Here is a 14859-nt window from a genome sequence, read left to right on the forward strand (position 1 = left end):
AAGAATCTCTTGACTTGTTCAGGGGTCTTTTGAAGAGATATTTTGTTATTCTTCTGATTTTTATGAGTTACAGTGGTGTCTAAGTATTGTTGCCCAAGTTGAGCAGTCTAATATAATTTAGGCCACAATGTAATTTGGTGGGACATGATGTCTAAGCCAGAGGTTCACAACTTTTGCCATTGCAGAGACAGGTCATCCACATGGGACTACAGGAGACAAAAGGAGGGGGGTGGGGAATACCCCTGTCAATCTATTGACATCCCCAGGAATTTTAGTTGCTTCTCTCTTTCTTGTAAGCATGATCCATGGTTTTGCACTTTCTTAAATGCAGTGATGATAAATCTCAACAATTCTGAACAGTAGGCTGATTTTTTGGGGCTACGGCTCACTCCACTTCAGTTAAATGAACATTTGAAGCTGTTCCATAGTATCAAGGCAGTTTTATTTTATTTTTATTTATTTATTTACATTTTATAGCCCGCTCTTCCTCCAAGGAGCCCAAAGCAGTGTACTACATACTTAGGTTTCTCCTCACAACAACCCTGTGAAGTAGGTTAGGCCGAGAGAGAAGTGACTGGCCCAGAGTCACCCAGCTAGTATCATGGCTGAATGGGGATTTGAACTCGGGTCTCCACGGTCCTAGTCCAGCACTCTAACCATACACCACGCTGGCTCATTGGTCTATCTTGCTATCTCAAATGATCTGTGGTCACTGTTCCATGGGGAGGGAGTGTTTTTATTGAAAGATTGCTTGAATCCACAAATGGGTTGTGCTGCTGTGCTAGTGCCACGGGGACAAGCTCACACCCCCTGCAAAATTCTCAAATAACTGTGCCAAAAAATTAAGTGTCATTGTTGTTCATCATTCTCCTCACTCTTTCAACTTGTTTATGTGGGGCTTCCGGGGCAAAACAGTGGGTTGGGTGGCAGTGCCCCAAGGATGGGGCACCCAGATTCCAAATAGGGCAAAGGGTTGATTTCTTAGGAATTTTTGAGGTTTACACGTCTTTAAGATTTTTCCCTTAGGGAATAATGGAGGTTTCAGCAGCCCCATAACTCCACCTGGGGGGCACTGGTATGGCCCGAAGCGAGTGGTGGTGTAGTGCACAAAGGGTGCCAACCACCCTCTTAGATTGCTAACCCATTGGGGTATTGGGCTTTGCTGTTTCTGAAGTGTTGAGTTTAGATTCTCTGGTAGCAAATGAGATTTTTAACGAAAAACCATGAATCCACTCTCATATGCTACTAGAGAATCTACTCTCAGAACACCTCTAGAACAACAAAACCCTGTACTTCATGGGTTGGCAACCCATGTGGGTGTTTGGCACCCTATGTGCACTACACTGCTACTTGCTCTGGGCCACCCCAGTGCCCCTCAAGTGGAGCTATGGGACTGCAGAAACCTCTATCATACCCTACGAGGAAAATCTGAAAGACGCGTAACTTCATTAATTCTTTAAAAATCAGCCCTTTTCCAAATTCCTCTTAAAAAATTGTGGTAACTTCCTTGTACCAACTGGGCACTACCACCAACCATACTCCACTCTGGGCCACCTCTCCCCCCCCCCACCCCCCGCGTGAAGCTATACTTTTCCTGAAACCTCCATCATACCCTATGGGGAAAATCTGAAAGATGTGTAAACTTCAAAAATTCACCAAAAATCAGCAATTTGCCCAATTCCTTTGAAATTTTTGTGGTAGCTTCCACTCATTGGGCACTATAACCCCATCCACTCTTTTGACCATGTGACCCATTTTTAAATCTGAATATATTTGGATTCAGATTTGGATTAATTCGGATACAAAACAAAACTGGGGTGATTCGGAAGGCTTAATTTCAGACAAAATACAAAATGGGGTTGATTCGGATTTGGTACAAATTGAAACAAAAAATATAAAATGTGCAACCCTATTCTTCACCATATTGTTGCTTTGAAAAACACTAATGGTCATTATACAGATTGCTGTAAAAAACACTAATCGTCATCATACTTAACATTTCGCATGACAAATAGAATTCCACATGTACATGGGGAAGGAAAGGGGGGATGTTTTCTGCTTCTTGCTTCCATTGCAGACCTCTGCCTATGGAAAAACATCCTTTGCCTATGGAAAAGGGATCTTCTGGAGAGCAACAAATGCTCTGGACTCAAAGGGTCTTCCACAACAGTGTATATGCAGGGGACTGGGGGAGCTGCACAAGGACTCCTGATGTGCCCCACATTCCCTTGAAGTGTGCACAGTCCCTTAGCATATACGTTTCCTTGGTCATTATGTCAGCCACTACATTTAGCAAACATTACTTCAGGATGATTACACTTTTAGATTTTCTTTCGTAGAACTCCAGAACTCACTTTCTTTCTTTCTTTCTTTCTTTCTTTCTTTCTTTCTTTCTTTCTTTCTTTCTTTCTTTCTTTCTTTCTTTCTTTCTTTCTTAAATATCACATGATAGTCATGTCACAGAATCAAGCTATCAGTGAATAGTTATCATGAACAGAGGAAGCATATAAAAAGAATCAGTGGTCTTCAGCAGAAGCAAGGTTTGACCCTGTCTACTGTAACTAATAATGCAAATGTGACCATATAAATAACAATAATAACCTGAACCCACTAATCCATAAAAAAATCCTTTGGAAATCCAAGCATGTATTTAATTTAGTAAATTTATGTGAACACGGTTGTTTGAACTACTAAAGTAGTAACAATATTATTATTTATAAATAAAATATAAAGAGACATTTCATCTGAATAACTGATTATCATGATCATTAAAACAACCCACCAATGTGCCCCTCAAATAGTTTTATTTACAAACATTTCAAAAAGCACAAAGGGGAACATTTTGAATATATTTGTGTATTTCTACTTGCCAGGAAAAATTAATGTTCGTTTGACCAACATCAATATTGGAATGTCAGGTATGTGTCTTATCTACTCCTAAATAGGGCAAGACTGATCTATGGCCAATGAATTCTATTCTAAAAAATCACCTATAAAAATGGAAAGAATATCTATATATAAAAGTACAAAAGAGATAAAAGGTGTATGTTAACCATGTTAGTAACATTCCATAAGTATTCTGACTACCTTCCCGAGTCATGCTAATGTGAGTGCTACCTCACTGCAACACTAATTCTGAATTATTTGGTTATATTTCAGAAAAAGTAATTAAGATTTAATGTACAATCTCATTGTTCAAGCATGAGGCCTGATTAAATCTAATTTTAATTTTAATTCTTTTGTGACATAAAGGACTTGGGTAGCAGACCATGAAGTTTTAGTCTACATTTCAGTATCAAATAGCTCAAGCAATAAAAATTGGGGGCATTTGTCATTAAATGTGTCAATTATTTAGCAGTGAGCTGGAATTATGACATTGCAATTATGTCGTTTTTAGGCGGTAAAAAAATTGTACCCAAAATTTGCCATTGAATAGGACATTTTGTCTTTAAAAATGGACCAGATGTTTGTACTTTTGTAGCTTTTGTTGTAGACTTTGAGCAATGATGATTCAGAAGCAGAGATGTGAGAAAGGAGAGTCCTGGAATCTGGTTAGGCCCTTCGTAAGGAGCAATGCACAGGCAGGTGGTCTCACACATGAAGGTGGCCCCATCAACATTGACAGAGTACATTAAACTAAGCAGGGGCAGCTCTTCCATGAGGCATGGTGAGGTGATGGTCTCAGGCAACAACTGTGCCACAGAGTAGCAACTACAGGCACCCCTGCCTGAAGTCACCCTATCTGCCTGCTGCCTCCACCTCCTTGCTGTTCCTGCTGTTCTCTCTGTGTGTTTTCTCCCATTGCTTGTAGGCCTCAGCCCTGACACTGATGCTGGCCCTGTGTCCACTGCCAATGATGCTCTCTTCACTGGTATTAGAGTTAAATAATGAAAGAGTTTGGATTAAATGTGATTCAATGGTTCAAGTGAGCTTGGCCAGGCTCAGGTGAAGCATCAGAAGATTAAGTTCTATTCAGATAATGCTAGTATTGCTCCCAGGCAGTGATGAAGTCTTGGCAAGCTGTTCGCAGAATGCCCCAAGTGAAGAAAAGAACTTGGTTTATTCTGCTAAGGCTTTATTTGATCTTACCACCATCCAAGTGTGAGGCAACAAGCTAAGTGGTCGGGACTGTGAAATCCTATGTTGGAGTTCCATTCAGACCAGGAACAATGTAATACAATACATTCCATACCTTCAGCACAAACAGCTTGATGACAACAACTGCTTATCATATTCTAATTGGCAGTGCTTCTGATCACACATTATAAACACACACACCACCATGATCACGTATGCCCTATGAGTTATTCAGTATTCCTGGAGCCATGCCCAGTTTCACACACATGGCGTTTTTGTGCAGCAAAGATCAGGCTAGGCTGCCTTAACCCAATCTTTGCTGCGTATCTGAACTGTCAGGAGCAGTGCAGCTCCCAGGAGTGGCATGGCAGCAAACCCCCCTTTGGAGCCTGCCTTCAAAGTGAGGTTAAGAGAGTGTGTTCTCTCTTAGCCCCATTTTGTTGATTGTCTGCCAGCCCTGGCTGCTTGCAGCCAGGGCTGGGAGACTGTGGGGTTCCCTGTCGGCATCAGGGGTATTCCCATAATGCACCACACACCTGTGTGGTGCCATATGAGATTTCCAGGGCAGTGGGGTGAGCCTCTGCCTCTGCCAGGGAGAGCTGGATTCCATGTGAGTGTGTGACATGTGGAGTTAAGGTGGGGGAGTTAAGGTTTAACATATCAGAATATGTTAATGTCCCCACTTAAACAGCTTCTGACTCACAAACATCTGTAAGGTCACTCTTGAGGACAAGAGGCCTGCTATCATATGTACTGCTAATGAGGTCTGTGCTGAGCTTTGGTTAAGTTTGGCCAAGTATAAGCTTATTTATGTTGATAACTATTGCTATTATGGATTAATGTAGAAATTGCACAACAGAAAATCTAGCACTGGGCTGCCTCCCCTTTCAGGTGTGCTTGAACTTGCAAGTCAGTGACCATGAAGATGGAGCCCTTCACATGCAGTGGCAGCTTCTCCTCATCACCCTGCTGGACTAGGTCCAACAGCTGGATCACTTTCTCTCTTGCTCTATCCCCTCACCCTTCCAACAAACTTGTCCACTTTGTTCCCAAAATGGAGTTGTTAGACTTAGCTGCTGGAGCTAGCACAGCAGGGCTACAAGGAGAGGCTGCCACTGTATGTAAGTAGTTCCATCCTTGCCTCTAGTGCCACCACAGACCTACAACTTCAAGCAGTGCTGAGCCATTAACGTGAAGCAGCCTGATGAGGGGGAAGAGGGCATCCACATAAAGAGATTGGGGTTGGCGTTAAGGGGTGAGGCAGGTGGGGAAAGGCCATCAACCATCACTGCAATTAAGAAGAGACTGAAGGGAGGCATCAAATGATGAACATTTAGGCTCCGGAGCTTTGAAGTGTCTTAAAAATGTCAAGCAGTAACCAGAAACCAGACTCTAACACTAATCTGTGTCTGAGTTAGTCAGAGACCACAAGCTAGAATCCCTCAAGAAATCATAATTTTGCCCCCTGTACCTTCTGATCTTTATATTTCACTTGGCAAAGATAACCCCACAACTGATATAACCCAGTTGCGATGGAGTGCAAGGTTGCAGGTATAACAACCTTTCATACATGTCTATTTATCCCAGAAAAGATGCAGCCTGGAATTGATAGCCAGATCAGGGCACTTTCCAGGCTAGCTGCTCAACAGCAGCAAAATGCCTCCATTCAGGCAAGTCACATTCAAAACATAAACAGCAGGGAGAGCAGTTTTGCGGAAACTAACAACCTGAAAAAATAGCAACTTCTTTAAGCCAGATTTTCAATGTCCTAGCTCTATATTGCAGCGATTAAATTCAAAACAAGGCATTGGAAATGTGAAAGGCACCCTGCTGTCCACATAGGGACTGTGGTGTCACAATGCAGGAAGTGTAGAAGCACACTTCCGAGATCTGCCATGATGCCGTTGCAGGGTCTAATCTAGAAAACACCCAGGGGAGGCTATAAGGGCTCAGCTAGGCTTCAGAGCTTTAGGCTGCCTGAGATCCTACTCTTCCTGTCTAACCTACCTGCAATTCTGACTGGCTGGTTTTCTGTGATGCATCTGTCTTCCAGTCTCCTCTTGCCCCTTGGTATCCCACTCATGGTCCGAACAGTACAACTATTATTAAATAATAAACCCCTTTCCATTACAGTAGTGAACACATTCTTGAACCCAAATCTAGCATTCTTTCTTTTTTGACTGAATCGAAATACTACAAAATATAACTGGTTGAGCAACCTATTAATCTATTATGGGAGAGGGGAGTTGTTACACTTGACTCACTTGAGGAATATCATTGACTTTCAGCTCTTTACATGAAGTAGTCTCTCAGTTTGAAGCACACACACCCCACCCCGGGCTTTGCTTTTAAATGACTGTTCATTCTGCCTTTAGGTTATTTAGATAACTACATTTAGAGTTATGAAAATATATTCTGTAAGATTAACAGCCAGATCCACAATCATGCTAAGCTAAAGTACTTGGTGTGTTAAGCCAATTCACCTCCTATTGACCTCATTGTTACTTGGTAGAATATTTATGTCTTCAGCACAAATACTTGTTTGCTTCTGAACCACATAGGCATAAGCAAAAACCCAAAACAAATACATCAAAACAGTATCATTTTTTGTGTGCTATGACCGTGAGTTGACAGAAGAAGACTAATACTCAAGGGACTATTTCCAAAAACTAAATAAATGCTTAGTTATTATACAAATGTCAGACCAGTTGGCAGAACACCACCCTAAAGGGACTATGAGAAGGCAAGGGTTTCATGATGATTTATGATCCCTGTCCTTTCAGAAGTGAGATAAAATGCCAAGGGAGATATGCAGCCCACTTGCTGACCTTGTTGAGAGATATCAGAAGAGCAACAGGTTCATGAAGCAAACTCACAAATGGCAAAGGGTAACTTATTTATGATTGTTTGTCAAACTTCATGAACAGTAAAAAAAATGATTAACCAATAATACTGTCCTTGCTTATTAACAACAAAGGCTGGGGAGATAGCCTTATAGCAAAGGCTTTAAATATTCAAAGTAGTCGATATAAACACAGTTTACACACACAGTGTTTCTAAATCATCAGAAAGCGAATTCTTCATCATAAGATTTTATATAGCATAGCAAAGCATATTGAAGACCCATGTCCTGATTAGACAATATACATTCAATCTGATTTATGTATGTGTTATCAGGAGTATTTGAAGCATAAGAAAAAAGCTCCTAAATAATCACTGTTGATTATAATGGAACAGTAGATGTTACTGAAGGATTGCACCTGATTCGCGTAACTACCCCCACCATTTGCATAGAAGACCATTATATGTAGATTAAGACTCGTGGGATACATATTTTTTCAGTTTCTGAGGCATGACAGTCTTGCTGGGACCCATCTTATAATGTATTAACTAGCTTTGATAAATCCACCTCCACAAATATGGCTACTGAGAATTATGGCCCGAATTTTGTTTGTTCATACTTTGCATATGATTATTTCAAAACTTTCAAAATGAAATTGGCTGCCCGCAGTAGCAGCACTTAAAATTGCTGCATTTCCATGCCTGCTCTCACCTTAACATGCACCAGAAAAGGAAGCCATGTCATGACATGGCATTCTTTTCCCAGTGCTTTACTGGGAAATAAATGGCTGCGCACTATCATTACAGGGAGTAGTAATTCCTCCCTAGTAATGCATCAGGAAAAGGATGCAAATCCATGATGTTGCTTCCTTTTCTGGTGCATTATAGGGCCAGACAAGGAAAGAAAAGGCAGCGATTTAAACACTGCCGCTGGAGGCCTCCAATTTCATCACAGAAGCCAGAACTTTGTTAAGGTAAGCTGCCCCACCTCATCCCAATATTATTTGATACAATACCAATATGATGCAGTATTGTATCAAATAGTTTTCCAGTACTGGAGGAATAATTTTTGTTGAAAAATCCTCTGACAGGGCTTGTATCGCCTTAGACCTCATTATCAAGTCAGTACAATGCCCAGCCCCAGTAGAGATGATATAAGGAGAATGTCACATGGTCAGAATGATGAGAAAGACTAAACTAAATGTTTTTGTTATCAATAACATGCAAAATACTATTAAATAATATTTTGATTTTCATGTGAATTAATGAGACTCTCAAATCTAATGGATTCAGCAACTTTGATCAATTCACATATCTCCAGTTTGAAAACTAGCCTTTCCTCATACCTTCTGGTTGTCTCACCTTTAATCAATTTCTTCATCATCTTTTCCCTGTTAAAGCAACAATGGGAGACATGATGGGCAGTCCCCCGATCAACAGTAGCAACTCTCCAGGGCTGTTGTACGATGTCAAACGCACAATGGTATAGTAATGGGGCTGCTGGGCAATTTGTTTGAAACACTTCCAGGCAGCAGCACAGAGCTCTTTACCATTGGAAACAATAATAAGGAGCACTGCACTCCTGCCCAGAAGTGCTTTAAATGCATTGTACAGTAGCCTGTCATTGAGTAGCCTGTCATTCACACAACCACTGCATGTGAGGCTAGGGAGGGTGGAAAGGCAGGATTGCACCTACTTCCCCCACATCACCTCATTTCTCTCCTCGATGCTTCTTGCCTGTCCATACAATCTCCACTGTCGTGAGTGGTGCAATGATCTGAAGGCTGGGGGAGTAAAGCCCAGGCCCCAGGAATCCCACAAGTGAGCAGCATGGTGCATTATGGGAACTCTAGAGGCCAAGTCTCTCTTTCTCCCAGCCTCTAGGGTCAAAATGGCTGCTGGCAGTCTGGTCGTCCACATGATCGAGGAGTGGGGTAGGAGGGCTCGCATGCACCATCCTACCTCACCAGGTTGAGGAGCACTGGGATACAGAGGAATCCCAGTGCTTCTCATGATCAGCTCTACCCAGGCTAGTGCAGTCATATCTGGGTATAGCTGGCTGTGAGAATGACCTCACTAATGCACACCAGCCCAGGACGTCCTTGGCATCAATGGGGTATTGTGCATCATGCTGTCCAATGTTGTATCTTGTAGATCCAAATAGATTAGAGCAATAAGCCCTTATAAGTGCAATAAGCACTTATCTGGAAGTAAATTGCAGTGAAGTTAACCAGACTTTCACATAAATATTCTAAAAGGTTGTTCTCACTACCATAATAGGAGCAAGGAGGGTGGGCAGAGGGGAAGGCAGGGATGGACCTACCTCCCCCCTAGATGATCGGTGATGTCTTCTTTGGTGTGCCATTGTGCATCTACACAATCTGTGCTTCTCCGTGCAGTGTGGATCTCTGGAGTCCAGGGCTTGTTTTCCAGGGCTTGTTTTCCTCCAGGAATCCCACAATGCACTGTGTGATGAGTGTGGAGAATTGGGGGATTCCCCCCGAGTGCCTGACTCTCTGTATGCTTGGACTGTGTGCAGCCCAAGCATATTCACAACCCTGAACCTGGGGCAGGGGCGTAGCAAGGTTCAAGTGGGCCCAGAGACAAGATTTTAAAATGAGCCCCTCACTGATATACACGTACAAACACACTTCACAATATATAGTGCACTCACACTCACATCCCCATTATGAATACGGTGAATATCTAGTTCACATTGAATCTAGTTCACAGGGGAAGATCCAGCAGGAAATTACAGGGGGTGCAACAAGAATTCCCCTCCCCCACTAAACTCCCCCACTATAAATATTGGGGCTTGGATTTTCTCTCTCTTGCAAATGCATTATGCCAGGGGGTGTCAAACTAAAATTTGGTGGTGTTCCAGATTAGATTCTGATGCACCTCTGGTGAGCCACACATAGCCTTGTGCCCACCTCACACCACCTTTCTTCCTCCTCCTCTCTGCTCTTTCTCTCATTCCTTTTCTCCCCCACCCCCTTAAATTAGCTGAATTCACTACTCTGTACACTAAAACACACTCAGGGAAAGATTGATTTTTTATTTTTAGAAGAAATTCGGAATATACCTGCTAATATCAGCTATTGCATGGAAAATCCTATCACTTTCCTATCTCCCTTACAAAGGTGTTGCTAGGTACTTAAAAGATCCAGGGCCAGGGCCCACAGCCTCCCTACATTTTGATAATGAAAGCTTTTCATGCTTTTCCCTCCCCACTAGCTTGCATCACAGCTAAAAAATAATCTCCTTTTTCTCCTGCATCAGATTTTTCCTGTATCCTACGCACACAGCTGAGAACCAGTGTGGTGTAGTGATTAGAGTGTCAAGACTAGAATTGGGGGACTTGTGTTGCCGTTCAGTCATGAAACTCACTGTGGGACTTTAGCTGAGACACATTCTCTCTCCCCTCCAAACCTGCCTCACAGGGTTGTTGTGAGGATAAAAGTGAGGAAGAAGAACATGTACACTACCCTGACCTCTTTGGAGGAAGAACAGGATGTGTGCCATTGTACTCAGAGCACATTCAAATAGCATTATTTATACCAATCACAGCAACATGCAATTCAGTTTGATCTTGTATTTAGTACATTTCATTTAAGCAAGAAAATCATATGAAAAAAATCATATGCAACTATAGTGTATGTCTATTTACTACAGTATATATATAAAATGTATAATGTGTCTATACACTACAGAAAGAAAAGCCATCATTTTGATTTCAAATAGGACAGCAGAATGTCATATATGGAGTTACCCCAATTTTGCAGAATTTAAAGACAACCAATCATTTCATGTGCAATTTAAAAATGAGTTTCTTGTGAACTGATTTGCAAAGCCTTATTTTGAAGCAGGTGTACACAGTACAAAAATAGACTTTTGGTGGGGGAGCATGCTATAAGCACAAAGCAAAATAAAATAAAATAGTAATATTTAAAAGGGGAAACATGTTAAGAGGACAATTTTCTCACATTTTGCTATGTAAGCCATTATGAGAATTTTGTTGCCAAAAAAAGCAGCATATAAATATTTTTAATAAGGGCGGGGATGGGGGAGAGAAAGCAAAACACACAGAGACCAGTTTAGAACTATAAGCAGTGTAACTTCAGGAATAAAAAGAAACAAAAATGAAACAGATCCATTTTGTCAGAGCATCCCCTCCCCATTCTTTTCAAAGCTTTTAATACTTTTGCACTAACTAATTTCCTCACAACAAGGTATACTGTTGGGATGGGGAGGGTTTTTCTTACAAGTTTGCACTAGAATAGTTTGGGCATACTTTGAATTTTTTTTTAAGCTTAAGAATTCTTTCTCTCACTCACACACACACAAGATGGGACTTCTCTCACATGTACAACACACTCACGGTTCATTGGGGGGTGGGGGGAGAACGAGCAACATGTTAGCTTGACCAAGGGGAACAAATCACACACAAACCAAACAAACAGCAAAGGGTTGATTTTTACAAAATGTCTTCTTACTTTCATTCTTGGAGGGGGACCACCAGCCCAACAGCCAGCTTCCTTGGCTCTGCAGTTCCATACAAACTCCAAGCAGGGGAGGAGCACAAGACACCAGGAGAACCAATAGGGCTGGGAGAAAAGTTAACCCTTTTTAACTCTCTGCTACTGCTGATCTCCAAGAGACTCAATATTAATTCATCGGGGGTGCAACACAGGCAGGCGGGTAGTCATGTGACGTGCCTCTGGGGGACCCCTTGAGGCAGTGGGGACCCGAGACAACTGTCTCCCCTTATCTAATGGTAGTTACGCCTCTGACCTGGGGCACACTCCCAGGTTTTAACCCAGGTTAAAGCCTGGAGTAAATTTCTGGGCTTGCGAAGGAGGCAGCACCAGGATCAGTCACAATCACCCTCAATCTCAGCTGCCCAAGCATGGGTTTATCAGCTCATGTGCACAGCCTCTAGGTGTTTTAATAGGAGTTCAAGGCTAATGATCAAACATATTTCCTTGACTAGAAAATCTACTCAGAAAAGATATGATACATCAAACATAATTTAATTATAACTTTTATGAAATCATATTGCATTAGGTTTCTTTTGACTCCCCCTGCCAAGCTTCTTCATATTTGTTGAGCTGTATTTATTCCTGTTCATAAAGAGGAAAGCTGTCCATGCACTTTTAATGAATCTTACAAGCTTTGGATCTTAAATGCAGTAAATCATATGTCTATGCACTCTTTCCATCAAATTTCAGCTTCATTCTGTTCAGTATCAGCAGCTCCTGCTGAGACTGAGGGAAGACACTTTAAAAATTGATTTCTATTAGTATCAAATTTTGATTTTCTTAGGCAAGTCAAAGGGAAGAAGGTTTATAAACAAGCCATTATTCTTGCAGCAGAAGATGGCCCAATGGAGTCATAAACCTCAACCACACCTTATCAGTAACTCTCCAAGCACTATTCCTTCAGAGAGTCATAAATAACTTTTGTATTCTATGTATTCTATGGCCTAATATACCATAAAATCAAGGATTTCTCACATGCATATTCTATAATACAGTCATAATCACCTGCCAATAATGCTATTCAGAAGTTCATAGGCTATACAGGAAATCTCTGTATGAATGAATGGACACTAATCAGTCATGAGAGAAATAGAACTTTAGAAAAACCAGAGAGAGTTTCCCAATCTCCCCAGACATTGTTTCTATGACCTTAGGGTAGTAATGGTTTTTGAGGGCTTGAATAGGAAAATTATAAGTGGCTTCTCTCGTTAGCCAAAATAATTATGTCCTATTTGGTGCCCCAGAAAGTATTTATGCTTTGATTGATTGATTAAGTGCTGTCAAGTTGCTGTCGACTCTTAGCGACCACATAGATAGATTCTCTCCAGGATGATCTGTCTTCAACTTGGCCTTTAATGTCTCTCAGTGGTACATTCACTGTTGTCATAATCAAGTCCATCCTTACTGCTGGTCATCCTCTTCTTCTCTTTCCTTCAACTTTCCCCAGTGTTATGGATTACTCAAGGGATCTGGGTCTTCGCATAATGTGTCCAAAGTATGATAGTCTGAGCCTGGTCATTTGTGCCTCAAGTGAAAATTCTGGGTTGATCTGTTCTATGATCCATTTGTTTGTTTTCCTGGCTGTCCATGGTATCCTCAGAAGTCTTCTCCAGCACCAGAGTTCAAAAGTGTCAATGCTTTTTCTATCTTGCTTCTTCAAAGTCCAACTTTTGCATCCATAGAGTGTCACAGGAAAACTATTATCCATGCGATTCTAATCTTTGTAGGTATAGACATGTCACTGCATCTAAATATCCTTTAGAAGACCTTCATTGTAACTCTACCAAGTGCTAGTCTGCGGTCTATTTCTTGACTGCTGGATCCTTGACTGTTGATGGTCAATCCTAAAAGGCAGAAGCTATCCACCACTTCAATGTCTTCATTTTCAGTTCTGAGGCTGGTTGCTGTACCTGTTGTCATTAATTTAGTCTTCTTTACATTTAGTCCTAAATCTTTATGCTTAGGTGCTTTTTATCCAGTATTGAGTTAAAAAAAAAAAAGATACTTCTGGTTATTTTACTCCAGAATCAAAATTCTGTTTAGACCTTTTGCAACCTAGCTATTGCTGTGACCATCAGTTCTACCTTGTTAGCATCATTCACTTCCTGAACCTTAAAATTTGTCTATGTTCCTACCACCTTATTTATTTTTATTTATTTATTTTTGCATTTATATACCGCCTTTCGTTAAAAAGATAACCCCAAGGCGGTTTACAAAAGTTAAAAACATACAATAAAAAGACAATAAAAACATGTTAAAAGTATAAAAACATATAAAAACAGGCATAAAAACAATACAACAAATACAACAAATAAAAACACAGAGAAGCCGCAGTAGAAAATGATCATGTAAAAGCCTGGGTAAAAAGCCAAGTCTTTAAAAGCTTTCTAAAAGCCGTGATGGAGTCCAAGGAACTAATGGCCACTGGGAGAGCATTCCAGAGTCTGGGGGCAGCAACAGAGAAGGCCCTGTCCCGAGTGCACGACAGCCGGGCCTCCCTCATTGTCGGCACCCGGAGCAGGGCCCCCTCAGATGTCCTCGTCAAGCGGGCAGCAACCCTTGGGAGCAGGCGGTCCCTCAAATACCCCGGGCCCAAACCGTTTAGGGCTTTAAAGGTCAAAACCAGCACCTTGAATTGGACCCGGAAACAAACCGGCAGCCAGTGCAGCTCTTTCAAAATGGGGGTGATATGTTCCCAACGGGCAGCTCCAGATAAAACCCTCGCTGCCGCGTTTTGCACTAGCTGCAGTTTCCGGATATTCTTCAAGGGCAGCCCCACGTAGAGCACGTTACAGTAATCCAGCCGCGACGTGACTAAGGCGTGGGTAACTGTGGCCAGATCTGCCTTCTCGAGAAAGGGACGCAGCTGGCGCACCAGCCGAAGCCATGCAAAGGCACCCCTGGCCACCGCCTCCACCTGAGCTTCCAAAAGCAGAGCCGGGTCCAGTAGCACCCCCAAGCTGCGTACTTGCTCCTTCAAGGGGAGTGCAACCCCATCCCGAACCGGTAAAATCTCCTTATCCCGATTGGCTCTCCTACTGACCAACAGTACCTCCATCTTATCCGGATTCAATTTCAGTTTGTTAGCCCACATCCAACCCATCACGGCCTCCAGCCCCCGATTAAGGACATCCACCGCCTCATTAGGATCAGATGACAAGGAGAGATAGAGCTGAGTGTCATCCGCATATTGCTGACAACTCAGTCCAACTCTCCGGATGACCTGGCTTCATGTAGATGTTAAACAGCGTAGGGGACAAGACCGATCCCTGCGGGACCCCACAGGCCAACGGCCACGGGGCCGAGCAGTAGCCCCCCAGCACCACCTTCTGAACCCTCCCCTCAAGAAAGGACCGAAACCACTGCAACGCAGTGCCTCCAATTCCCATACTTGAGAGGC

The sequence above is a fragment of the Hemicordylus capensis genome, chromosome 4 (assembly GCF_027244095.1).
Source record: "Hemicordylus capensis ecotype Gifberg chromosome 4, rHemCap1.1.pri, whole genome shotgun sequence".
Taxonomy (NCBI): domain Eukaryota; kingdom Metazoa; phylum Chordata; class Lepidosauria; order Squamata; family Cordylidae; genus Hemicordylus; species Hemicordylus capensis.